This window comes from Pteropus medius, unplaced genomic scaffold (genome assembly GCF_902729225.1).
Source record: "Pteropus medius unplaced genomic scaffold, Ma_sr-lr_union100, whole genome shotgun sequence".
NCBI lineage: Eukaryota > Metazoa > Chordata > Mammalia > Chiroptera > Pteropodidae > Pteropus > Pteropus medius.
In genome coordinates this window covers 14,530,019-14,557,265 of record NW_024344378.1, presented here as the reverse complement: position 1 = coordinate 14,557,265, position 27,247 = coordinate 14,530,019, and the positions used below count along the sequence as shown (strand labels likewise).

The 27,247-nt window shown below is 37.6% G+C and overlaps 1 long non-coding RNA gene and 1 pseudogene across 2 annotated transcripts in view; both read left to right on the top strand.

The window, feature by feature from the left end:
* LOC120609111 (uncharacterized) overlaps window positions 1–27,247 on the top strand; it is a 193,390-nt gene that overhangs the window by 88,452 nt on the left and 77,691 nt on the right. For both annotated transcript variants that reach the window (XR_005654673.1, XR_005654674.1), the window contains exon 2: window positions 17,707–17,811. This is a non-coding gene — a long non-coding RNA (uncharacterized LOC120609111). The remainder of the gene's footprint in view (window positions 1–17,706; window positions 17,812–27,247) is intronic.
* On the top strand, window positions 26,267–26,385 carry LOC120609920 (uncharacterized; annotated as a pseudogene).

Below are 27,247 nucleotides of genomic sequence, written 5' to 3'. Positions count from 1 at the left end.
AGTGATGAGAGTCATAAAGGTATCTTTTGTTATGTTAATGAAACAACTTTTGGAATGCACCTAAGGATAGGAATCAGTTGCCACTGGAGCCAACCATGTGATTAAAGGGTGAAGTTTCAGGCTCACCCCCCTGGCCGCTGGGAGAGAAGAGAGGAGGCTGGAGGTTAAATCAGGCCCTAATGGCTAATGATTTAATCAATGATGCCTATGTAATGAAGCCTCCATAAAAACCTCAATCCGCAGCTTAAACAACAGAAATGTATTTTCTCACAGTTCTCGAGGCTAGAACTCCAAAGCCAAGATATTGGCAGGTTTGGTTTTTTTGGTGCCTCTCTCCTTGGCTTGAAGATGGCCACCTTCTCTCTGTGGACATGTGCCTGTAGTGTCTCTGTAAATTCAAATTTACCCTTCTAATAAGGACGACAGTCAGACTGGATTAGTGTGCATCTTAAGGGTCAATCTTTTTAAATAAATCACCTTTTCAGAGACCCTATTTCCAAATGCAGTCAAATTTGAGGTACTGGGGATTACGTCTTCAACATATAAATTTGGGGGGAGATGCAATTCATCCCATAACAATAATATTATTAGTTTTTATGTAGATTCCATCATATCTATATAAGGCAATCATGCCCTAAGCATATAAGAAGTTTTAATTTTTACTTTCCATTTTATATGTTTTTTTCCCTCTGGTAGTTATAGGCAGAGGATAAACCTAGGCTCTGTTACTACATAGTGGCGCAGGTAAGGAATTATGTAAAACTATTTGCCCAGGACTCTGGGAGATACTCAAAGTTAATGGAGAAAATCTATTTTAGACCGCATCCCAGAGGGGAAGAGGGAATAAGGAATATGACAGAATAGCAGAAATGAAGGCAGGTTAGCTGGAAAGCAAATTCAGGAATTTTTGGGTTGGGGGTATGAGAAGAATTGATGGAAGGAATGTAAAGAAATTGTAAATGGATCACACTGAATGAGAGCAGGGTTCCAGCTTATTACTAGATCTCGTTGTCTGTAAAAAAAAAAAAAATTAGGATTCTTGATGCCTTTGGTTTGGTTACTATGGAAAACCAAAGAAATTTCCTTTTGCACAGAATGAAAAAAGGATTTACAAAAAAGTAGAAGAGGAATAAAAATGTCCACACCATCATTTACGGAGAACCTGGTATATAACCGGCTGACAGTTGAATATACTGCAAATTCCATTTCCTGTTATCTTCATCATAATTCTAGGTTATAGATATTATTTTCACTTCAGTTATACAGATGAGGAAGCTGAACTTTGTCCAAAGTTTTGCCATTATAAAATCGCATCTGTGAAAACTGAAGCCTGGTCTATGAGACCTCTTAGTTCATTTTTGTGTGTGTGTGCATCTAAGATATGATTATATGAAACAAATAATTTCTGCATATGTAACTAATATTTTTAGAAGAGCAGATTTTCCATATCGTGTGCAGTCAATAAATTATGTCATTTACTTTTCACCAGTGGTGGATGTGCATAAAAGTAACGAGGCAGTATTAAAGTGAACCTTGGATTTGAATCTGAAACGTATATTAGAAAATATAATGATGGAGTATCTGAAATAAAAAGGTATTTTAAAATAGAAAAGTTGAAAAAATAAAATCATATTCAAGCAATCACTTTCCTATACTTAAGATAAATTTTAAAATCAACATACTAGAATGATATATTAAAAATAAGTTTCAATAGTCATCTTTTATTGTGTTTATGCCTGAGACTTTTTATCTGACTATGGTTTTATTAATGATCTTAAACCAATGAAAAAGCTGGTGAGAGCTGCAGACATTGCAAATTTAAAAGGACAAGGATAGATAAAGATTGATATGATAGACTGATTTTTAGGTGTTATTCTTCATAAAAGTCAATTTGGCAAGAATGGCATTGATTTATGGTTGAAGTCTTGGAAGTCTTTTGGGAAAGTAAGTACAACCCAATCAATCATTCATGAAAGAATAAAAGAACAAGGGAGGAAAGGGTCAGTGTAGGGATACTACTCTCCAGTGCATGTTTGGCTACCATACTGTCACCAAGCTCTAATCTTAACATAAAGATACACAACAAATTAGTTTCCTGTCATTTACATGTGTGCCATGGACTGTGCATTTAAGATCAGATAAGAAAATCTCATAACCATTTTACGTAGTAAATTAATAGTGGTTTCCCAATAGCTGGATTTTGAATATCAAAAGATAAATACTGTTGGGCCAAAGTTGGGTGACTAATTCAAGGCAGGAATATAGAGAGATCTAACTAAATCTTAGAACCCTCAGGGTTCGGATATAGAAAACAAGTGCCGAATAACACTTGGCGCATGAAAAGAGGAAAGGGAAATTAAAGGGGGAAAGAGCAAAATGTATCGCCTTAAGACTCAGGTCTCATGTGTAAGTTCTTTGACAGCAATCGTTTTATATTCCAATTTTGATATGTAAAATTATGGTATTTCCAGTGACCTACTTTGGCACACCATATGTCTACATCACCAATTTTAATTCTGCTAAGCATTTTAGGTATCATTCATCATAGTCCATATTTTACAAAAATGAAAATTGAGATCCAGAAAAATTAACAATTATTCAAGATTATTTCATTAGATAACATGAGATCTGGGATTATAATCTATATTTTTCTAACTATTTAGTAGATGGTCTGCTTTTCCATTAAGTAAAGGCTAGGGAATCAAGAGCAATAAAATTCTGATTTTATTTTCTTTTCGTTCACAGCCCTATTTATGTCTTATCTATTTTAATCAATTTTTCAATTATTTTTTAAAACCATACTGCATGCCACCAAGAGATGCCCAAACACTTAAATAAGGTAAACCAAGATGTCATCTCTGCTCTCATAGAGCTCATATGAGGCAGACATTGAATTTTAAAAAATGCTAATTATCAAGTCATTGAGAAGAGAGGGGTAGTAGGCTCTTAGGCCTAACTGTAGATGTTTATATTCCATTTTTAATCAGACATTGAAACCCCTCACTGAGTTGTTACAAATGAGAACCTGAGACATTTTTATTTCAATTTCAGCATTCCTGTCAGCCATATCTATCTTCAGAGTTTTTCTAGGATCATTGGTTTATATCAGTTCTTAACAATTTTAAAGGAAATTAAATCACAGTGAAATTCTGATGAAATTTATAAACCTAGCTTTCCAGAAAAAAATACATTTATGAATTGTAGTGATTCTAGTTTTGGCCTATGCAATATCCATCCCCACTTCTGGTAAAAGCAGCTTGATTTTCTTTTCAGGAAATTATGTCTCCATTTACCTGTCATTGTGATTTGATTTGAGGATATTCTCAACTTGCTGGCCACAGTGATCGTTCAGTAATTATTCTTGATCCAAATGGACACATCCTGTGAAAGAACATCCTTCCCTTTCTGCTAAATTCAAGGAAAGGTCTTAAGGTTTGAGCCACCAGAGCTGTCATGTAGAAAGACCCACCTATGTGAAGTTATCACACAGGCAGGCAGAAGCTAAAGAAATAGTGCATCAGAAATCTGATGATATCTCTTGAGCCAGTGAATCATGCCTCAAACTGGAGTTCTACTCTTGAAATGATCTTATATGGAAGTCATTGCATTCCCATTTTTGCTTAAACTGTGATTTGGGTTTTCGGACACTTGTAACACAGTGTCCTCCTTAACTGCTATCTATACTGTACAGCACAGTATCCATTACAGGAATTTCACTAGGCTCTCTTGCAAGGTGCTTTCATGAAAGAAGACAACATAATGAAGCTGTCTATATTTGGAGGGGACTGAGTTCTTTTAAAGAGATCTGGGGAGTGAGAACCAGTCAGAAATCAACAGCAGCAGTCACAGGAAATTATGAAGATAGTTGCTATCATAGTTTCTCAGAGCAAAGAGCAGGGAAATTACAGCTAAAAGCTTTAGGGAGTTGACAAGAGTCACCACACACATTACAAGCACAGATTATCTGCAAGGCTTTTTGCTAGTTTGATGGGAGAGTCAGAAAGATCAGAAACGGCTTCTGACCTAGACTTGAAAGTCATTAGATATCTCTTTTGCCATATGTTATTGATCAGAAGCAAGTTATAGGACTGGCCAAATTTCAAGCGAAGGGAGTTACAGAAGGATGTGGACACTAAAAGTCATGGTTCCTTGATAAGTCATGTTTGAACTTTAGCTACTTTGAATACACAGAGAAAAACAACCCTCTATACCTTTAATTCTAATGATTTTCTTTTGGCCCTAATTTCTATTCAGTAACTTTCCATTATCTATGTTAATGGAATTAATGATATTGTGTCAATAGAGAACATAGAATACCTAAGAAAGAGCTTCGGCAAGATCACATGTTTTAGGGTTAGAGGCATTTGGCATTTTTACAGTGTTTTGCATACTTTCAGGGTTTGAGAGTTGATTCAAGCATATATTCTAATTCTAATGGACACTTCCATTTGTGTACACTTCTATTTGTCTTAATATATGTTTTTGCCTATATGAGAAAAATCAATGCTCAAGAAAGTTTGCAGGTGCCTGCTCCATGTGGGTCTGGTGCTTTGTATACTTATAAAGGACACGCCTCTCCTGCTAAGACAGTGCCAGTGGTCTAGATAGGCTTTTTGGATTCAGGAACACTAGAATCAATGTCTTCTTCTGTTGTTTGAGAGTTTAATTTTTCCCTGAGTATTCTTTGTTTCATTGAAGTGGCTTCTACTTGTGCAGTTTCTCCCTATGGGAGGCTTTTGTTTCTGGCTCTATTAGTTTTTCTCTTGGCTTTACCTTTATACTCTTTCAATGCTTCTGAGAAGGGTTAAACTTTTCTTCAAGCATCTGAGCTCTTTTACTCAAATCTTGGCTGCAGGTTAATTAATCTAGAATAATGACAGTAGGATCTGGTTGGTGTAGATGCTGGAGTTTTGACCAATCTCTGTTGTAAGACCATTTCTGACATATCTATTTATTGCTGGAAGGATTAAATATTATTAAATATTATTTATTGGATACCATTTATTGAGTATTTAACCATACATCAAAATTTGGATATAAATATTTCCTTGCATTCTCTCACTTCTCATATAATCTTACATAGTTATTACAATTATTTTTAGTCACATCTTACAAATGAGGAAACAGATTTAATGAGTAAAAGACATGTTATACAGATAGGCAATTCTGAATCAAAACCAGACATGATCCTGAGCATGTATTTCTAGTCATATGTTCATTCCCATTCAACTGAAATCTCTCAAAACTCTAGTCCGGGTAAATATTATAATCAATACCTTTTTGTTTTGTTTATGTGTTCTTATTGTCTTTAATGTGCCACTTGAGAAACCTTGGAATGTTCAATTGTCTTGATAACCAAAGCTAAAAACTAGAAAAATGTCTAGTTTTTTCATTCATTTTTCTTTCATCTTTTTCAAGATGATAAGTAGTGTCTCATTTTTGTGATTGTTTTATTTTCCTGTTCAGTTTATAATATTTTTATTAACATACCATAGTTTGATATATTTTTATTTTATGATAATAAAGTAGTAGTCATCACATGGACTTTTTTTTCCTTAAAGAATAGGAAAATTTTGAAATTTGGAGAATTCTGCAAACGTTAGAAAAGTTTGTCATAGGACATTCAAAGTTTGAAATAAAAAACAGTAACCTCTTCCTCTGACTTCTTACCAGTGGCCTCCTGAGGTTCCTCAAACACTTCTGTCATTTAGAAATCTATTATAATGATTTATAATGATATTATAATAATTTATAATTGATAACTTATAATAGCATATCCTTGGCATGTTTGGATTTAAAAGTAAGGCTGTGTAATAAGAGGAAACATTGACCTTAAATGCTTTTCAAATAATAATATTTGTATTTTAGAGTTTCCAAGAGAAACAGAACAGAACTAATAGGAAATATTAGTTATATGCACACACACACACATACACACACACACACACACAATTATGTATAACTCATACAATTATGGAGGCTGAGAAGTCTAGACCCAGGAGATCTGATGGTATTAGTTTTAGTCCAAGTTCAAAAGCAGGAGAAGACTGATGTTCCAGCTCAAGGACAGTCATGCAGAGAGAAAAAAATATATTTCTTATTCAGCTTTTAATTACATCCAGGCCCTCATTAGTTTGAGTGGGGCCCACCAGGTCGATGAGGACAATTGCTTTACTCAGTCTACAAATGCTAATCTCATCCAGAAACACACTTAGAAATAATATTTCACCAAATATTTGGGCACCTCATAGCCCTGTCAACCTGACACTTACAATTTACCATCACAATATTTTAAGCCAAAGTATTAACAGTTTTCATTTATTACATGCCAGCATTTAATCCTCACTTCAACATTACCAAGAAAATATATTGATCCCAATTTCACTTCAAACAAAACAAAACAAAAATACTGCGGCTCAGAGGATAACTAACTTGTTTTATATGATAGAGCTGGTACATGGGGTGATGTGATCCATTCTGCCTCACTGCTACACTCTGAATCCGCTCATGAAGCAGGAGAGCCTTTCCAGTGATGGTCAGCTACCGGTGCCACCTGCTCTGCATGCACAAAAGATTGATAGAAATTTTGCTAGGATTCCCCCAGCTTTACTGAGGTTGTATCTAGGTTCCCTTTCTATTTGAGGTGGGCCTTTAACTATTAAGCAGAGGGTTAAGGTGCTTCCTGAACCTTGACTCCTGCTGGGAAAGGCAGTACCTATCAGGGACTTGGAGAATCTTCACCTCCATTTCTCCTTGAGCATAATCATCATCCTCTCTTCCATTGCCTTCAGCAGGGACACCTTAGGAAGGAGGAAAACAGGAGGGCCTACATGAAGGCAGAGGGCATCCCTGTTATAGAACACCTATTTAGTACCAAGTACCAAGCTAGGAACTTTCAGTCAAGTATACTTGTCCAAAAGTACAGTCCTTTTTTTTTTGCCTTGATCATGGTTTGAAGTCTAACCACTGGTTAGGGGATGAGATGGATGGGAAACAAAACCTTGATAAAATGTTTGATGAAATGTTATTGTTCCAGAAGTTTTTATGACTTAATCACACCACAGAGGATGCTAGAGGAAAGCTGTCTTGAACTTGAAAACTTTGGTACCCTTCAGTGACCCCAGATGGAAGCTGCCAACTCTGAGAACAAACATTTCTTTGCCTTGTTTCTTGGATGATGGTTTTTAAACCAATTTCTAGCAATTTCTCAATGCCCTTTTTGAAGCTGTCAGAATGATTGTCCCATTGCCCTAGAGATGCAAAATCGCATGTTTCTGAGTCCTTTTATTTCCTCCTTCACAGAAAAGTGAGGTATAAAAAGGAATTCGGTGTGCCCAAGGAATTCGGTGTGCATGTCTTTGTCAGTGTGGCCTGAAGTGTGTGTCACTGGGCTGTTGTGGACGATGGATCCTTAAATAGGAGCAGGAACTGCAAATGTCATGTCACCATTTCTAATTGGGGTGCTGGGGACTATACAGCTACAAGGGCCTCTAGTGTAAAATGCTGCATGAAGAGTAGTGTGTCATCTTTAGTGTGACTGTGACTCAGAATCTCAGACCACTACCATTTGGACACAGTCAAATTTAATTTTTTTTTTGACAGATTTAATGTCCATCAGGAGCTTGGAAAAGAGCATGTGAAAAGCCTAAAGATTAACTGTGTTCTAGGGGAAAAGAGCAAGAAAAATATCTCAGCAGAGGAGTATTTAACAGGTTGCAAAACATAAATTTGTCAGTAAACTTTTCTCTCCACATACATGAAATTAGGTGAGGCTTTTTATATTATGAATTATATTTTGAATTGTATACTCTGCAATAGAGATATATGAACTGTTTCTTCTGTGTTAGCCAATCTCGGAAGACAAGGATGGATTACATTTCCATATCAATCTGCTTCTGATTCAGTAGCCAATACGGTGATGTATTGGCAGGCATCACATTAAAAAATGAGCTGTAAGAGTAAGTGCAAACCATTTTCCATTATGCCCATTGAGCTATAATTGGTCCTATTGGAAACACTCTGGATTGCATTGATTTTTTTTTTTCATCAACTACTGAAAACCTTTAGCACACTATTTCTTTTCTTATGCCAACTATCCTATGAGTTGTGAAATTTCTAAGGAAAATCTATATTAATCACAATTTTCTTATGTGTATCAATGTTGTAATCTTGAATTATATCTAGACACAAATCATCCAAAATGACATCCTAAAAATGACTTGCATTATCTAATATCATCTGCACAAAAGTCCTAAGTATTAGCTGATCTTACTATCTTTTACAGATGATTACATTAAGATTCAGTAGGTTAAGAATTTACTCCTAGAAGCACAGCTAATAAATGGCCTCCATGAAATGCAAAGCCACTCGCATCTGTCTCTGGAGCCTGTACACTTATGCACTATAATATACTTGTTAGTGTCAAAGGACAGACCCTCACCATCTAACACTGATTTTATTTTTTTAAGAACCACCTGTCTATTCCTGTTACAAACATTTGACACTTCCGGACTGTAAGCTTCTTATGTGCAGGAACCACAGCACATGAGTCCTGTCTAGCACTAGCCTGGTAAAAACACCAGTTAAGCTCTCAAGTACTAGCCAGACCTATGATTGATTTCAGCCTTCAGCCCCATCAAAGACAAACTTCAGCTCTATTGTTTCTTTTTTCTCATTTTAATCTGGCCTTCCAAAGATAAAAGCTTTGGAGTTTTTCTGATCAACTGGGAATGATGGGAACCATTATCTCTATAACAGGTTTATTCTGAAGCAACTGCCACTGTTAGAAACAGAAAATGTAATTATATGGTCACTGGTTTGCTCTGGTAATTGGCATCACTTATGGTGATTTCAATAAGCAGAAAAGATCCCTCCCTGCTGACATCTCTGTATTCTGCCCACTCTCCTCCATGCCCAGAGAGCACTGGATAGTGTGGATCTGTCATTTCCACGTGTAAAGCCTAGTTTATCATATTGTCTCTGTTAAAGGCAGACTTTAAGACAGCTTATTAACGGCCAATCAAAACAAAGGAGCACCCCTGATTTTATGCTCACAAGAGGAAGACTAATAATTTGGAGCCAAATGCTAAATGTCAAACTCTGATCTGTCTCATTAGCAATGACCTGTTTCTAGGAAGAGGCCTTTAGGATTAACTACATGCCCACTTTCTTCATCCACACACAAACTCACATATATCTGAATTCATTTTATTCCAAATCATGAGATCTGCATAGAGGAAAGTGATCCAGTCCATAGCTTTCTCCAGCCTATTGTCTTCAGAGTCCCTTTTCTTACTTGTTCCTGAACTACATGGAAGCAGCATTTAAAGCCATGGACACAGGAATCTTGGGTGGCTGTGCTTATTAAAAACTACTTGACCTTGGAGGATTTATTTAACTTCTTAGCCTCAATTCCCTCAGTTGCAAAAGAGAAAGATAAGGCCCACTCTGTACTTTCTCAGTGTTTCACATACTGTTGCTTAATACTATTCCTGGACAGCAAGGATAACTGAGTTGGGGAAAATATCTTTTAGTTCATTAAGATAAATCTTGCCTCTTTTTAAATAAACTTTTTATTTTTTTTTTGTACAAAACAAAATAACAAAACCTGCTGCTTTGCTTTGACATCTCATTTAATACGATGAGGTTTGGAACTACTCTTCCTATGTGCTGGTTTGCTTTATTGTCCAGGGTGCTACACCATGTCTGAAAACAGTTTAGAAACTTGTTTTTAATCTGTTGCTGGTTCAGTCAGTCATTTCCCACCCTGCTCCATCTCCCCGGTACACATAACAATTTGAAAATCAGCAAAGGTTTTCAAAGACATTGTGGACTCCAAATCTTACTGATAAATAACTGCTGATTTCGCTTATGTCTGTGTTGGATGGCCCTTCAAAAAGAAACACCCTACTTCCCCCCCAACCCACCCTGGGATGTTGAGATCAAACGAAGATTCCTCCATAGGCTTCCTGAAGAGGCCAGGATTTGCCTTGTAGAACGCTGCCTTTCTCCATCAGTCAGGCCAAGCTCAATGGATCGTTAATTGAATTAGATAAGAGCATAGATCCGAAAGGTCAAATCCAATTGTCCACTAACTCAGAAAGTCTGCAGCTGCAGATACAGCAGCCTGGTTGCTGATCTCTGGCTACAGAGGGCATCTCATGTTTTCCTCAAAAAGACGGTCATTCATAACAGATGAGAACTAAGATCATCTCGATCATCCACCACCCTAATTTAATGAAATACCTTGTTAACTAAGACAGTGGTGCCTGAAAGAGCTCTTGATTTCCTCTTTCATATGGGGCAAACTAATTTCCTTTGGATGGGGGTAGGATGAGGCTGGAGGAGTCATAATGATAAAATGAGATGTACAGCCAAGAATTGTCACGGTCCATCCAAAGCCATTCGTCAGACCAGCTAGACGTTGACATCATAAATACCCAGACCAAGAAATCAGACTCTGTAAAACTTCTATGAAGGGGAAGCGGGGTAGCCCCCACAGCCTGTGGTTCCTTGCCAAACCCACCTCCTCCCATCCTCTGACAAAATTAATATGTATGGTTGTGCATGAAAAAGCAGTGGCAGAGTGTTTTTACCTGAGATTGGGTCTTTATTTTTAAAACTATCTGACAGACCTGAGGAGAAACAGTGTGTTAACTCTTAAGTGACATTTAGTCAAGCAACCTGTGATAATGGTCATGTGAAGGTTCCAAGGCCCTTGGAGAGAATTTTCTGAAGCGTTTAGAGAATTAATGTTCCTGATGACTTTAATTTGGAGACTTTTTAAAATGAGTTATCTGCCTACCTGAATACATTACTTTTCTAGGGCTGCCTTAATAAAATGTCACAAACTGGGTGGCCTAACAGTATAAATTTATTCCCTTACATTTCTGGACTCTAAAAGTCTGAAATCAAGATGTAGGCAGGATTAAATCCTGGGAGACTTTGGGAGTGAACTTGTTCCGTGCCTCTTTCCTAGCTTCTGGTGACAGCTGGTAATCCTTAGTGTCCGTCGGCTTATAAATGCATTACTCCAACCGCTGCCTCCATCTTCACAGGGCTTTCTTCTTGTGTTTTTGCATCTTCTTTCCTCTATATGTGTCTGTCTCTGTCCAAATTTCCTCTTCTTATAAGGACACTGATCATATTGGATTAGGACCCACCCCAATGACCTCATCTTAAGGTAATGACATCTGCAAAGACCCTTTTTTGTCAAATAAGGTCACATTCTGAGGTACAGCAATTAAGATTTTAACATATCCTTTGGGGGGAGACACAGTCGAACCTGTAACAAGGAGTCGCTAAGCACTTGCTACACTGTACATGCTCATTAGGCTTATTTAAGACCAAATAAGGGCAAGAAAGTTTTCCCTGTAAGCATATAACTTTTGGGAATTAGAATGTAAACTGAATTATAATTTGGGGAACAATGATTGGCAGCAAGACATGGTGTCATCTCTAACAGAATAAACAGTAACAGATCCTCTAACTCTAACCGAATTCCTCAAGGGTGAGGTAGGTTGGAAATATCGAAAATACAGATTTATCCTATCCACCCCAGAATTTCTTAAGAACAGTCAATTGACATCTCTGGGTTTCCTCCAATTCGTCTTCCTCCTCCTATTCAATGTGATAACTGTTGAGTTTATTGAGTTTGTTTTTGTTTTTATAGTGACATATGGCAAAATGGCAATTTTCTCTTATTTTTCAATAGGGTGATAACCATTTTCTTTGTCAATTCTCTCTCCATCTATCAAATCTCCTAAAAAATTCTTTATGCCTCTACAATATTTAGGCTTCATGTATGTATTATTTTTGAGCATATAGAAGCCCACTTGTTCTTCAAGCAGGGACTTCATTGGCTCTTAACTTATTCAATGTTTGTCCCCATGTTTGGACATGGGGACAAACATTGTGGAGCAGGCTCTCAGGGCTCAGAGGAAGAAATCATATCCATAGCACTCTCCTCTTCTCTTTTGCCAGCCAAATAATTATTTCCTCTAGTCACCTTCATATTTTGGTTGTTAGATCTTTTATGACAATAATTTCCTTCTGCCTTAAGTGCAAAAGTATTTCTATTCTTTTTTTTTTTTCCCCATGAAATGTGAGATTGTTCAAAGCAGGAATCATATGTTGTAGTTTGCTTTGTACCATCTAGATTCTAGTGCAATGCCAGACAGTGTGTATGTTTGGTAAGTGTGTATGCTGAATTGAATTGTACTGGGATCATTTTTTTAATAATGCAAATATATGCCATCATAAAAAATTCTCAAAATATGGAAGTCTAAGATGATGATAAACAAAACAAAGCAATACTACCACCATAAAGCAACCCACTTTATTCCTGTTATTTTTTTTTTAAATGAACATGGTTGGCTATCTATGCCAATTCTATGTATGATTTAATACTTTTCATAATATAATATTATATACTTTTCCCGTGGAATTACAAACATAAATGAACTAATCTAATAGTTGCATTATTATATGCTAATAAAATACTATTTTATATAGTACATAAAAGCTTTTATCACTAGCTTTGAAGATATGTATATATGTAAACAATTTTTGTAATTAATTTTTTTGAAAATTAGAAGAAAAAATTTTTAAATGTTTGCATAGTGACCAAGTCTGCTGCATACAGTTTGGGGCAAATGGTGCTACCCGAAGACCCGGTGAAGGGATTGAGTGGGTGCTTAAAGCCCACCGTTTTCCATTAGCCAAGCTGAGCATCAAAAGCTGTACCTGCTCAGAAACTTCTTTATCTAACTCGCACAATGATACCATCTGTTCGACGAGCTGTGTGCCCATCTGGTAAGAGTGCCTCTTTTCTGATAAATGCAGCCGGACATTAGCTAAAGCAATGAAAACAGGCGTTATTCGCTAAGTACTGATAGTAAAAGACCTGAGCTCCATACTGATTTGTGGAGAGGTGATTGGGTGTTTTAAAGGGAGAATATGATGGAGTAGAGAGAGACAAGCGTAGGGGCTTAAGCAAAGCCAGGGAAGTAAAAAACGACAAAAACCAGAAAGAGGGCTCTGTCCGTGTGAAATCCATCTGGGTTTGCTAACTGACACTTATCAAAGTTAGGCTCCTAACCTTCCCACAGAGATTAGGAGACAGGGGCCCTATCTTTTGGTGTTGAGTGAAACAAACAGTAGGTCATTTTAGAAGTCTTAAGTTTTCTCAGGCATGCACTTTAAGTCGGAGCTAGGATCATCCTGGGGATATGGCCTTGAGCTGTTAGAAACTCTGTTAGTGTTGGTTCAAGGTTCAAGGTTTTTACAGGCCAAGGTTAAGGCCTGGTCCCGGGCTCAGAGGAGCCTCATAGGGTTCTGTAAAGGACAGAATCTGTCAGGTGCCTGGATAGCAAGATCTCTGAATAGTTTTACTTGGCAGTCAAAGACTTTCACAGTTTCCTTTCCAGCCTTATCTCTGGCTGCAGTTTACCTGAGGCCCCTCCTCCTGCTATCTCGTGTCCACTCAGACATCCATGCTGATTTTTCTCACTCTGCCCCACTCAGTGGTTCCTCTTTGCCCATGTAAAGCTTCTCAAACTTTAAAGGCTTAGCTCACCATCTTTCTCTCCTATGAAACTTTCTCTAATTTTTGATGATCAATCACTTTCCCTCCTTTGAATTTATAGCATTTATTTTTTGACAGTTGTTGAAACCAAAAACAAATGGATATTCCCTCCACTGAAGGTTCCCTGAGCAGGCAGAATGGTGTAGACATACAAGCAAGGCTCGATTTAGCTTATTTTGCAGTACTAACTTGACCTTGGTTATGTCTCGCCTATGCCTCCGGAAATCATAAGTAAAACTTAAACTGTTTCCCAAGGCCAAGATAAGGTAACCACTGAAAATGCTAACACCGTAACCAATCACTGCGAAGGATAAACATTCGCTGCTTTCTCACTGTGTAAGCTTTGTAACAATATGCCCCCGAGCCTCATTCCATGTTTTGGAATGAGTTTGCAAACTGTCGTTATGGTGTATGCACAATAAGTTTTTACTAATCACTACTTCAGTGATTCATTGGTTTTACTTTGGCTGTTTCTGAGCCTTTGGCAGTATCATATGGTGCGTACTTGTATATGTAATTTATATGTATATGTATACACTTCGGAGCTATTTGGCCTATATTTAAACCTGGTCCATCACTTGCCTGTAGAGAAAGAGTTATAATGTTTTCTAATCTGTGCCTCAGTTTTCTCATTAGTAAAATGAGGCAATAATAGTATATTATGTCTTAGGGCTCTGATGAGGAGTAACATCTGAATATTTAATTCAACACCTAGAAAATAGTGTTTTTGTTCATTGGTTGGTTTTACTATTGTATTCCTTAAAAAAAAAAAAAATTAGGTGATTCTTTAATTTTTTGAAAGGAGAAGTTATATCTTAAATACTTGCTTTTTATTCTTGGAGATTATTACACAAAGGAGATGCTAAATAAGTATTTGTTGGTTAAGTGAATAAATGCATATTAGCTTTCAGTGATTGGCCTAAGCAGTAGCAGATTTGATTTCCTTCCCTTTGTTTAAGCAATATTTCCAGAGCACTTACTATATTCCAAGTATATGCAGGTATATGATCCTGCAAAGAGGATCATGGTACTGGACTCAGGTTGCCCCAGAAGCAGGAAATGTGGTGAAAAAAGCACTATGAGAGAGCTGCACACACATAGGAAAGCTGGGAGCACAAAGGAAGGACACCCAAATATATCTGCCCCCCAAATAAAACTGGTGGAGGTTTACGCAAAGCCAGAGCAAAGCTCACAGTTGCGGCATTTCTGACCAGGAAGGCATCTGCCTAGTACCAAGGAAAAGGTGAAACGTGAAACCAGATGACCTGAAAGTTTCCTTAAAGCCCTAGCAACAATCACCATCCCAGAGAGAGGATCAAGTCAGAACTGATGGTGTTTCCCACAGAGCAACAGGGCCTCAGGCTTTCCCAACCCATTATAGTGCTAGTTTCCTCTTGTAAATGCACAAGCAAAACCAAACAAAGCATCATCGACAACAACAAATCCTTTTGTACATAATTAGTGTGCCCAGCAACTATTACCCTAAAAAAATAAAAGTATCTGGCTTTATTTATGACTATTTTAGCTGAGTCAACTACTTATGCTGATGCCAGTTTAGGAAAGAGCCAAGTGTTGAATAAGGATCATATTAAAGAAAGGTGATTTCTGTGCAATTAGCGTTATAATAATTTATTTATGAAATGCCAGGATAGACATTTATATCCTATCATTCATTTACTTCCAATCTGGGACCGTGCGTGCCCCATTAAGTTCTAAAAACAAGGTCATTAACCTGCAGTTCTACTTGCAATCATGTTCCTAGACTGCATTCTGTTCCTCTCTGTTTGGTATAGCATCATTAAGCCTTTTCGGGTCATTTATCTGTAGCTACTTAATTCCTCTTTCGTTATCTAAGATTCTTATCATTGCCAATTAAGCAGGTGTGGCCAGTGCTGAAAGCATTTGGCTTTCCTTGAACATCTGGTGAGGATCCAAAACCGAAGTCAGACCCCTTAGTTTTCACTAGTTTTTCACATTTGCCTTTTGTCATTAGCGATTCAGGATGCTCGACACATGTTCTAGACTATCAAAGTTTTAAGGGTCTTTAACAGAAAGCATTTGACAAAATATGCCATGTGTGGATTTTGAAAACAAAATTCTGAAGTTGGGATAGCACTTAGTCATCCGTTTATCTTTTTGGTGCATTGGTTAAAAGAGTAGATAGTTCAATATAAACCCATCTCCACTGCTAAGTGTTAGCCCAGGGGAGAACAGTACTGTTTACTGAGTTCCTTTCACTGAAGCAGTGGAAAATATTGAGCCGAGGCTTGCGGATCTATTAGTCCCAGTCAAAGTTCCCACTGACTCTGCAACTGCATTTTACAAAGAAATTAGCTGAGGTACAGAAAACGTTTGCTCAGGGTAGCTGAGCTGGGTTTTAAACCCAGGCCTACTGGACTCCGAAGCTCATTGGAATGTTCCACATTCCAGATATCCCTATAGCATCACTATTTGCAGAGTGATTTTACAGAAACTGAGAATCCTGTCTGAGAATTAAGTATCTTGACTTTAACCTCCTTTTCCTGCTTCATGGTCTATTATTAACCACTTATTGCTAAAGTCATCCACACACAGGGTAATCAAGAACTAGAGGAAGAAATAAAATAATTATAGATAAATTTCAACCATCGGTAACTACTGGAAAGAATGTGTGTTTGTATTCTGAAGAATCAAGTTGCCATCCTAGATAAAGCAGTGTGCCGACATTGGATTCTGTGTGGCTGTCACCGCCCAGGTTGCTGTCTCCCTTGCCTCATTTTTCTAACTTGGTTAAGACTAGACATGGTGCTCGTTTTCCCAGTAGATGCTGTACCTCACTACGATGCTTCTTCTTGCTTGAGACTTCTGTTTATTTAAATGCACCTTATGGGGAAAACTTTTGCTGTGTATGTGCTGGGTCAAGTCTAAGGGTGATGAGAAGCACCCCATAATTTGGTCAATTACTGGTCCATTAAACTTCAACAAGGCAGCACCACATGTGTCAGAAGAGAGATTTTATTGCCCCTGGGTCATTAGAAATTAATGATTCATTACCCAATTCCAAGACTGTGTCATTGAATTGTTTTTTAGTCAAGAATAAAGTGAAATGTGTTTTTGTCATTTCTTAATCTGACAGATTGCAGCAATTTAAAGGATACATTGTGATTGTAATGCAGTTGAATCAAGGAGGTAACAAACTATTTCTTCATGTTCTGCGTATCTTTTTGCCTGCACAGCACCATCGCTCAAAGGTGGACAGTGTATCGGGGTGTTGGTATTCCACCAACGTTTACTTAGCGCTTACATACCAAAACAAAATATATTGTAAAGACACATTTTATCTGTGCACTCTGAAGCCCAGGGAAGAAGTTGGCTGTTTTACAGAAAAGTGTCAGTGTTGGAGGCCTCAGAGATGGAGGCTTGGTGACAGAGTCCCTGTGCCTTCTATATAAAACCATTGTTGAGTCCTTATTCAGAACTTTCTTGTCCCTCTACCATCTCATCCTCATTCCAGATTCTTACCAGATGGCACGCTTTCAAACATTAGAGAATTGTATTGCGTGGTTGTACATCTTCTTGGGTTTGTGAGGAGGACACTCAAGGTTGGGGCTGTGCTGTGTCTTATTTATCTCCATCTGCCCAGTACCCAGCACAGTCAGGTATATAGTCACAGTACATAGCTGTTGTACTTTCTAAAAGAAAATGTGTGGATCTTAGAGTCAGAGAGCAGGTTGACTTAGAAGTCAAAAGTAACCAAGACTGAGCTTCCTTATGTAGAAATGGGCATACTCGTCACCTTTTTCAAAGACATAGAATGAAGATTATGATTTTGATTATTGAGAATATGTTAATGTGGGCTAGTTATATGGTTGTACAATTAAGTATCAAACTAAGGGAAAATCTGCTGAGGTCAGATATGTTTGTTTATATATTTTCTGCTATTACTACTCACAGAAAATACTGACCAAATATGAGGAGAGAATACAGAACTTTGAAAATGAAAGGCTGAGCAATACTACATTGATTCTCTGTTAGTTTTGTGTTTGTTTTTTGCTTTGTCTTACTTGTAAGAAAATAGTCAATTTCATGCAAAAGTGTCACAATGTCATTCTTCTTCTCTTCTTGCATTGTCTCTGTTGCAGTTCCTAAGGTCACCTTTGGCAGCAGAAGTGTGGTTGACAGCTCATGATCCAGAGCAGAATGATCTTCAAGTCCTGGCTTCATTCCCTCCCGACTATGTGGCTTCGGTATGTTAATTTAATTCTTTTTTGCTATAATTGATCATCTGTAACATGAACGAGATAATATCACCTACTTCCTAGGGTTGTTGTGACTTAAATGTGTGTATAACATTTAAAACAAATGACTGGCATGAAGTAAGTGCCACGTGTATGGGCTGTTATTGCTAGTAGTAGTAGTAGTAGTGGTACCTGAGTGACTGCTAGGCACTTTTATACCACTATGTCGCGGAAGAGTGGAAAAAACAGATCCATCAGAATAATGACACCCTTGTGTCATTATTCATAGTAAATAGAATAGTTACATTCATAATAATGTAGTAAAAATAACTGTTTTATTTGCAAATCACTGAATATGTTGCCAGGTAATGGGTTAGTTTCCAGAAATTAATATATAATCCATATACAAATTTTCAAGGCCAGTGTTTTTATCCTTATTTTACAGTTGAAGAAATTTAGGTTCTGAGAGAGTGAGTCAATTACTCGAGGTCCCCAGGACACTGTGTAGCTGGTGTTCAGACTCGGGTGTTTCCGGTTCCAGAGTTTGTGCTTTTTCCTTTCACATCAAGTGTCTCATTTTGGGAAGAATTCCTCATAGCCAAGTCATAGAGACAAACACTCTCTCTCTTCAAGATGTTATAGGAGAGAAGGTAAAAGCCCAGGCTTGGGGGACAGGCCTTAGATCAGGTTCTTTTCTGTTATCTCCTCATAGTTTAAGAGTGGACCAATTACAGAACCTCTGAAAATCTTCATTTCCTCAACTCCATTTGTGGCTCTTTATTTATTTATTGCTTATTGTTCTTATAAGCAATACATAAGAGAAGTGCAAATGTATAACTATCGTAAAACTAAATCAACACTTAGCTGTTGTTTTAAGTAACACTTATTACCTTGAGATCATCTTATGGAGGAAAAATCTCCTTTTGCAATCAGAAATATGCAAATTGCCTTATAAGAAGTAAACTGTGCCTTTTTAATTTATACAAAATTGATTAGATTAAGAGTTGATTTTTTTTTTTTTTTCCTTTTTCAGGGTAAAATTCTGTCTAGTAAAATGTCCTCATTTGGTTTTGATTGAAGTCTTGGTTATTTCAATGGATTTTATCTTTTAACCATCCACTCTCCTGCAACTCTTCTTTCTCAGGGTTACCTTTCTCCTCCTTTTTTCTTGGGAAAGAAAGCGAGGGAAGGGATTTTGCCTCGTTATGCCAGTTTTAAAGATGGGAAAATGAGGCTCAAAGAGATTTGCAGTTTGACCAGTGCCGTATAGTTTGTTGACGGTAGAGTGAAATCTCAAACCCAAGTCTGCGGGTCCTAAGCCACAATCATGTCACTCCGGTCTCTTGGGAACTCAGCAACCCCCTCTCCTGTCTCAGCAACAAAAGAGTTTCGTGTTTGTGCACAAGTCAACTGTGTTGATTCTTGTTTTATTTTTATTTTTAAATTTTATTCTTTTAAATACTTTGAGACTCCTTTATTCTGAGATTTTGTCCTTTTCCTTTTCTGTTGTTCAAATTCCTTTTCTATTATGAAACATAATAGTGGTAGATCCCACAATGTTTTATTTGGGTTTTTTTTTTTTCCAGTTTTACTGACATGTAATTGACATTTAACATTGCATGAGTTTAAGCCGTACAATGTGATTTTATATCTGTATATATTACAAAATACAATTTAGGAAGGAGGGCTGAGCCTTCTAGGTAGGGAAGGGCACAGATAATTCAGAGGTGAGGAAGAAAGGTGCAGCTTCCTGTATGGCTGGAATGTATGTGGGGAATGGTGCCAGCTGATGGATTTGAGGATGACGCCAAGGAGCAGTTGTGAAGAACATTTTATATGAAAAAAATTCACTCTCTGATAGAAAATAAGAAATATTGAAAGTCCATGAATGTATTTTGCTTCATTTTATCTGAAATTAATAATCATTTGTAAGAGCTACATTTTCATGCTTTCTCATTTTGACATCTAGAACAATGACGGATATGTCCTGGGGACAGCAGAATATTTTACTAGATGCTTAAGGATATGACTGTGTTTGCAAGCCAAAATTGGAACTATTGACTCAGCACAAGCCAGCAAGCATATTTTAAATTAGATTAGTTAATAGCAGTCTAGGAAAAATGTTTTCTTTGTCACTGCAAGCGGTAATAAGCAAGGGCAGTTGGTGACTGGCAAAAAGAAAACGAAAGGCTGAGAGTAATTAATTAGCAATTAAATGACAGACTTGAATGACAGAGGACTCTAGCGACATTACAGTGACTCTAATTTCTTATATGCACAGAGCATAAAAAGCCTAGGAACAAGCCTCATATTTAATAACAAGAATAGCAGAGCTCCACAAAAGTTTCAAGGTTCAAACTAGCTAGATCTTCGGTGCCAAGGCAATAATAAGTGGGCCGAGGAGAGGGGCACCAGCATCACCAGCTGGTAAGAGAGACACCAGAAGATGTAGCTTTGGAACTGAGAGCAACGGGATGATAGAGCCCTGACATAACAGAACTGATGTCATGGCATTCGGGAGTCAGGGGGAAAGAAGACAATTATAATGAGCAGCAATACTGGCGTTGCACTCACAGGAGTTGGACCTGAGAGAGTATGTTTAATAAGATGGTTAATAGGTTCAATACCTCTAAGAAAGGCCAACTGTTAGTCAACAATAGTATTAGTTATTCTATACAAGTAAAACAACTATGAATAGTTAGGAGATGGCAGGAAACATCCCCAATAAAAAGGCGTAATTCCTTGCCCACTTTCTAGACCCAAGCCAGATACCTCATCCTGAACTCTTTAGATGAAGAAAAGGCTAGGTCTCCAGGATAAAGGGTTCCCATAATACTACGGCAGATGTACATAGTTACGGTACCCTCAGAATTACTTCAAAGGGACAGACTGCCATGTGCCCAGGTAACCGTACACCTAGGATGTGAGTATATTCAAACAGGAAACTTGAATCCAGCCCAGCTCCCAGATTTGTTCCTTGTACTCTGGGGTAAGAGCTATGATAGAAGGATATTTTAGTAACAGTCTCTTACTTACACTGACCCTTACTCCCAGTTAAGATAGAAAATGCAAACAAAACAGAGAGCAGGGTGGTAGAAATTAGAGCCATCCTGAATGAGTTGGGGGATCCAGCAGTGGGGCTTCCCGTTCTCTCTCTATTTCACTCCACCAGTCTGGCCCCTACACAAGCCAGATGCATTCTGGAAAAATATTAGTGGACTACCACAAACTCGACCAAGTAGTTGCCTCAACTCTATTTGAAGTGGTGATGTGTAGTTTCTTTGCTAAAACATTAATTTGAACTCAGTATTCATGTATTCATTAATCTAGAGCATGTGTCCTTCTCCATACCTGTCAGAAAAGAAGCTCAGAAACAAACTGCTCTCATTCATATGAAATGAACAATAGAATTAATTTATAGTCTTCCCTGAGGGCTATGCTATCTTTATTACCCTCTGTCATAATATAGTCCAAAGAGACCTTGGCCATCTGACTGTGCCCAGAACACTACACTGGTGCATCGTATTAATGACCTTGTACTATTTATTGGATGTTCAAGAAATGACAATATATTAGATAACTTAGTAATGCATATTTGCTCCAGAGAGAAGGCAGTTAACTTTCCAAAGATTTAAGAGCATTTCACATCAGGGACATTTTTAGGAGTTCAATAATTTGTGGTGCGCTAGGACATTGCTCCAAAAGAAAGAACACATTATTACATCTTCATCTCCTTCCATTACAAAGGAAGCAAAACTCCTAGGGCCCTTCAGGTTTTAGAAGCAACAAATTTTACTCCTAAGGAAATCATAGCACCCCATAAACCAGATGACCCAAAGGCTGCAAACTTTGAGGGAGGCCAGACCACAGAAAGCTGTGAAGCAGGGTTAGGCTACAGTTCAAGCAGCCCTGCTACTTGTACCATATGACCTACCTCATTGAAAGTGTCTAGGTACCATGTGGAATTTATGAAGAACTCAAAATGGAGATTTACAATATAGACCCCTAGAGTTCTGGAGCAAAGCCATGCTAAATGCAGTGTCGAATAGTACACTTTCCTAAAAAGAGCATGTTACCAGGCCTTAGTAAAAAAACGCAGCATCACGACGTAGGTTCTGTCCTCCCTCTGAACCATATGAAAAGGAAGACCCAGCAGCTATTTATTGTGAGATGGAAGTGGCTCATCCAGGATCCTGCCTAAGCTGCACACCAGAGGCCCCTGTCCCCATGTCATCCAACAGAGTAGCAGCAGCGTCTCTCCCTCTGACACACCTATGGTGAGACAGGGAGTGGTTCTCTTTATGACCGATTGAGAAGGTCTTTGCTTCTTCAAAATAAAAATGAACTAATGCACATGAAGTGCTTAACACAGAAACAGGCAAATAATAAAAGCTCCTTAAATGCAACCCATCAATTCAGTTGTTGTTTCAGCCTCTAAGATTGGATCTCCCCTCCCACTTTCAGAATAAATTATCTTCTTATATTTTTTTCCCTTAGTCAATTGTGCTTAGTTTCTTCACACTATATCAGAACACATTGCCCAGGGTAGAAAGTCTGTAAATTGCTCTCTGTGGCAGATGAGAAGGGTTGAACCAAGAAGTTCTCCTGGTCCATTGTCTAGACCAATGTCACACATTATTCAGAGGTCTCATGTGTTCTGCTGTTCCTCTGACATGGCTTACTTAGAGTTTGTCAAACTTTACATTTATAGAGAAGTTTCTTTGCTTTCTTTAGGTTATTTCTTTTAAAAACCACAAGTATCTATTAGTATTATAAATAGTATTATACTCCCTTTTCAAGCAATGAAAATCCATTTTTGCATTAAAAGGTGTTCTCTTTATATTCTGATCTGATTTTCTTGTTCTAATCTCACAACTGGCTTTAATGAGGTTGTGTTTCCCACTGAGAGTCTATAGCCGGCTCTGGATTCCTGTTGTGGCTGGGTCAGCATTGGCTGTCCTGCCAAGGTCTCCAGAGAACTCTTGAATTGTATGACTGCTGATCCCAAGGTAGGATGGTTTGCTGAGAGAGTTCAGCTTTACCACTGAGAGAGCAAGGTGGTTAAGATGCTGACTTTGAGTAGCACTTTCTACTTTTTACACAGAAACTTTTGCACGCTACCTAAAGTTAAAGGGCTGATGCTTCAGGAGCATTACCAGAGAGCTTTAGTATTTATATTTATACATCCACTCCCTCAACAGCTTCTTCAGTTCATATGTATGTGGAGCTGTGTGCTCAAATACAATTTCTATTTACACATCTCCAGAGAGGCTTAACGGCTATGTTGGCTTCATTGACAAGAATATCAGAAATTCCACCAGGAATTGGAAAGGCTGGAAGGCTAGGGGACTCTGTCCTTAGGGAAAAAACAATCACACACATAGAAGTTACACTTGTCACAGGCTATCTTTCTCAGGACAGAATGGTCCTGGGGTGTTTTAGGTAAATAGCTCCATCAGAGAATTTTGCTGAATTCCTTTTAGCATGTGAGGAAATAATTGCCCCTCACACATATGTTCTGTGGTACTATATTTAGGAAAAAAAAGGATTAGCTCAATCTTTTATGTATCCCATTCTCAATTCTCCTGTGTATGATTTTTTGGGGGGGAAGGGGCGGTACTTTACTTTTGGTAGGCCTTAATAATCTTTCTGCCTTTATGAATAAGTCTTTTAGTGAATTTAACAGTCTGAAATCATTTTTTGGCAAAAAAAAATTTGTGCAATCAAATTTCAGTGACCTGGAGTAAGAAGCTCATTAGTGTAATTATTCAACACATGTGCGTCATGCACTTACGACATTGCTAGCACTGTGCTGAGCACAGAGAATATACAAAGGCAGGTGGCATCATACTCTGCCTTTAAAGTGTTCATCATCCAGAAATGGAAATAATTAAGCAGACATTTACAGTGGCGATCAGAGTCTTGCAAGGGAGAGTACAGGGACCACGTCTAGGGGAACTGAAGAAGCCTCTGGAAGAAACAACTTTAGAGCTAAGATAAGAATGATCAAGAATGAAATAATAAAGAGGCAGGGGAGGAGTGTTCTGAGTAGAGGCAAGACATCCAGAGGTGAAAGGTTGTGGCTTATGGGGAGAATTCGTTCTCATGGCAAGATTGTGGAGATGATGGTCTGAATGGAGAGGCAATGACACAGGCACCAAGGCCTCTCTATGCTTATTATTTAGAAATCAACAGAACCCGCCCCCCTCAATGAATTGTAGATATGTGTATTATCCCAAAGATAATATCATCCTTAAAAAGTGACAGTAGAAGTGCCCACGGTCCACTTCCTTGCTATTGTAAAAACACAGCCGGTCTCCCCATCTTACAAGAAGACTTCCAGGTGTAAATTAGGGAGAGTTTGGTGGTTGCCCCACTGTTCACACTAATGCATAGAAACAGGAGTCAAAGAAATAGAGAAACTGTTTTGTTTGTTTGTTTGTTTGTTTTTCTCATTTCAAAACACCAGGCAGGTATGACCTGGGGAAAACAAACTATATATCAAACTGATTCAATTCCTAAGACATCCATGGTAATAAAAAGAAAATAGTCTTATCCAAGGTCCCAAGATGAGCTTTATAATAGAAAAAAAAAACAACGAATATTTTGAAATGGATGATTTTGCTCTTGAAAGCTGTGCAGCTTGCATTTCAAAGAGTGACATATATACACATCCAAAAGTACCAAATATGTGTAAGAGAAGAAATTTGCAGAATTAATATATATGCTCTCTGCTTCAGGACATTAGTAGCACTTCAGTAAGCTCTTAAGAAACATGGTAATTCCTGAAAAAAAAAAAATCAAATATTCTTCTCCAAATTGAGTGCACCCAGCTAGAGGGAACTATTTATCATTTAAAAATAGTAATAATAATAAAGTAAAGCCATCTGTTAAGGAGAAGACCAACACATCGTGATGAGAAAATACCAATTATGGCATGATCAGACTTTAGACATCCTTCTCCTGTCTTTTTCCAGGCCTTAACCTCTATTTTAGCCTATTTGTGAAGCAGTAAGGATCAATAAATCATTGTCTCAGAATGGCAGAAGGGGAAATCCAAGCCCTGGTATTTATTTTAATCCTATAGCCCACAAGATACACAGAATACTTGAAAGAATGTATAAATCAATATTTTCCATTTGAATTTCATTTGCATATTATAAGCTGTAAGGCTTTGTAAAATTGAGAATGACTACTCTTCCCTAATCTGCTTCAGCTTCACACACTAACATTGAAACCTTAATTCTAAGTCACCAAGGGAGTTGTAGGACTGCCCCGTGCTCTCACCTAAGGAAAATCCTCTAGGTCTCCCATTTTTCTAAACCGTTTTCATCAAGACTCCTTAAAACCTTAAATCCCCCTCGGCTTTCCATCTCCAGAAATCTCGCTGTTGCACTTTAGTAATCTCTAACTCCTTTCTCAATGAAACCGGAGCCTCAATTTGTGTTCTTGAGAAACTTTCAAGAGGAAAGAAAGAGAATTGTCCAACTCCTATGAGGGCATTGACTAAACCCTTTATGTGTAATTAAGTGAGTTGAGGTGAATTGTGAATATAGTAACTCTTGATTAACTAGCACAGGAGAGAATATAGTGGGAAGAGCAGCATTTGTGGTCCAAAGGCTCACAATCACCTTTTGGCTATACCGCTTACTGAGAATTCAGAACGTGGACAGACACACCATTTATATCTTTAGCTGTCGTATTTATGAAGTAATGACATTAATCATAGCCCTCTCCCAGGATTATACTTGAGAACAAATGGGAAAATTGAAAGTACTCCTTAAATGGGGATTATCTTTCCTACTGACATATTAGGAATTGGTATTCAAAGTGTGACATTTATTTTAAAGACAAACACACTTTCCCATGCCATGCTGCTTTCTCTACATGAGTTAATTTACACTGAATCATGAAAAAAAAAATGAGTGGAGAAAGGGCAAGAAACAGAGATATTTGACTGTAAGAACTCAGAGCTATAATCTAATCAATGAGAGAGGGTAATAATATTCATCAATCAATATGTAATATTTTCCTGCTATTACACATTTAGTCTTATGAAATGGTGAATATGGTAGCTGTATGTCAGAAGATGCCCAAATTACTATTGTGGTAGAAGTAATAGTAGTGATAGCAATAGCAGTAGCAGCGATAGTAATAATAATATTTGAGTTCCCTCTATATGCCAGGTTAGGGAGTAAGATTTTTTTTTTAGGCATGAACTCCTTTAATCTTCTAAGAATTCTGATGTAAGCATTCTTATTCTCATTTTTGAAATTAGAAAACCAAGGATCAGAAAGGAAATGTATTATGTAAGTTCACACAATGGATTGTTTCATGGAATCTCAACCCAGGACACTGTGCCCACAAATTATGCTATTATCCAACTTATTATTACTGTTTCTTAAATATTTATTTTATATAAACTGAGACACACAAGTAATCTTACTGTTAGTAAATAGAACCAGTCTACGGCCATGCTACCCTGCACAAGCCCGATCCCGTCTGATCTCAGAAGCTAAGCAGGGTCAGGCCTGGTTAGTACTTGAATGGAAGACCACCTAGGAAGACCAGGTGCTATAGGTGTAAAAAAAATAAAAAATAAGGCATTGTATGCTGACAAGGTCCTTGCAATCTATAAGATCAACCAAGGGTTGCCTCACCTAAAAATAAATAAATAAATAGATAGATAGATAGATAGATAGATAGATAGATAGATAGATAGATAGATAAATCCGATTTGTTAGAATATGAATAAACATATTCTGGATAATTTTTAAACTTTCAGAATATTGTAGTTTCTTAGGACACATTTGAGCCATAGCTTTTCTTTTTTGCTTTCTCTTTAGAATAAAATTATTTATTTTTTGACTGGGCTATTAATTGCTTTCTCTGAGCAGTAAGTAGAATGAGTATAACAAATGACTCATGCCAATATTGTTTCAATGTCCGGTTCTAGCTGTGTCTGATGACCTACTTCCCTTACTTTCTTTTTTATGACTACTCTTTGTGAAACATTCACACCCCCTTTGTAGCATAAACTCATTTGTGTTAAGGTTCTCTCATGTACAATAGAAAGTACCAGAAGTAGAATATATGACCCCTCTTCCTCCTTTGAGTCTAGAAGTTCCCCAAAGCCATTCAGTGAATTATCTCAAAGCTGGGAATAGAACTTTTTCTTAAGATTCCAACTTTAAATTGATGACATAATCCTTCATAAATTTACCTTCTGTAGTATCACTATTTCCATTTTAATCCTGGACAATTGATCTTTTACTCGTGTTCAGGTCAAGGATTATAGTAAATTTTCTCTGACACTAAAAAGCATCAAGCACAAATACATAAAGCCAATACATCTATGGGCCTTGGGTAGGCCCATGAATTTTTATAACCAGCTCTCTGACCAGACAGAAATGTACCTAGACCTTGACTCTAGCTCATGAGCTGC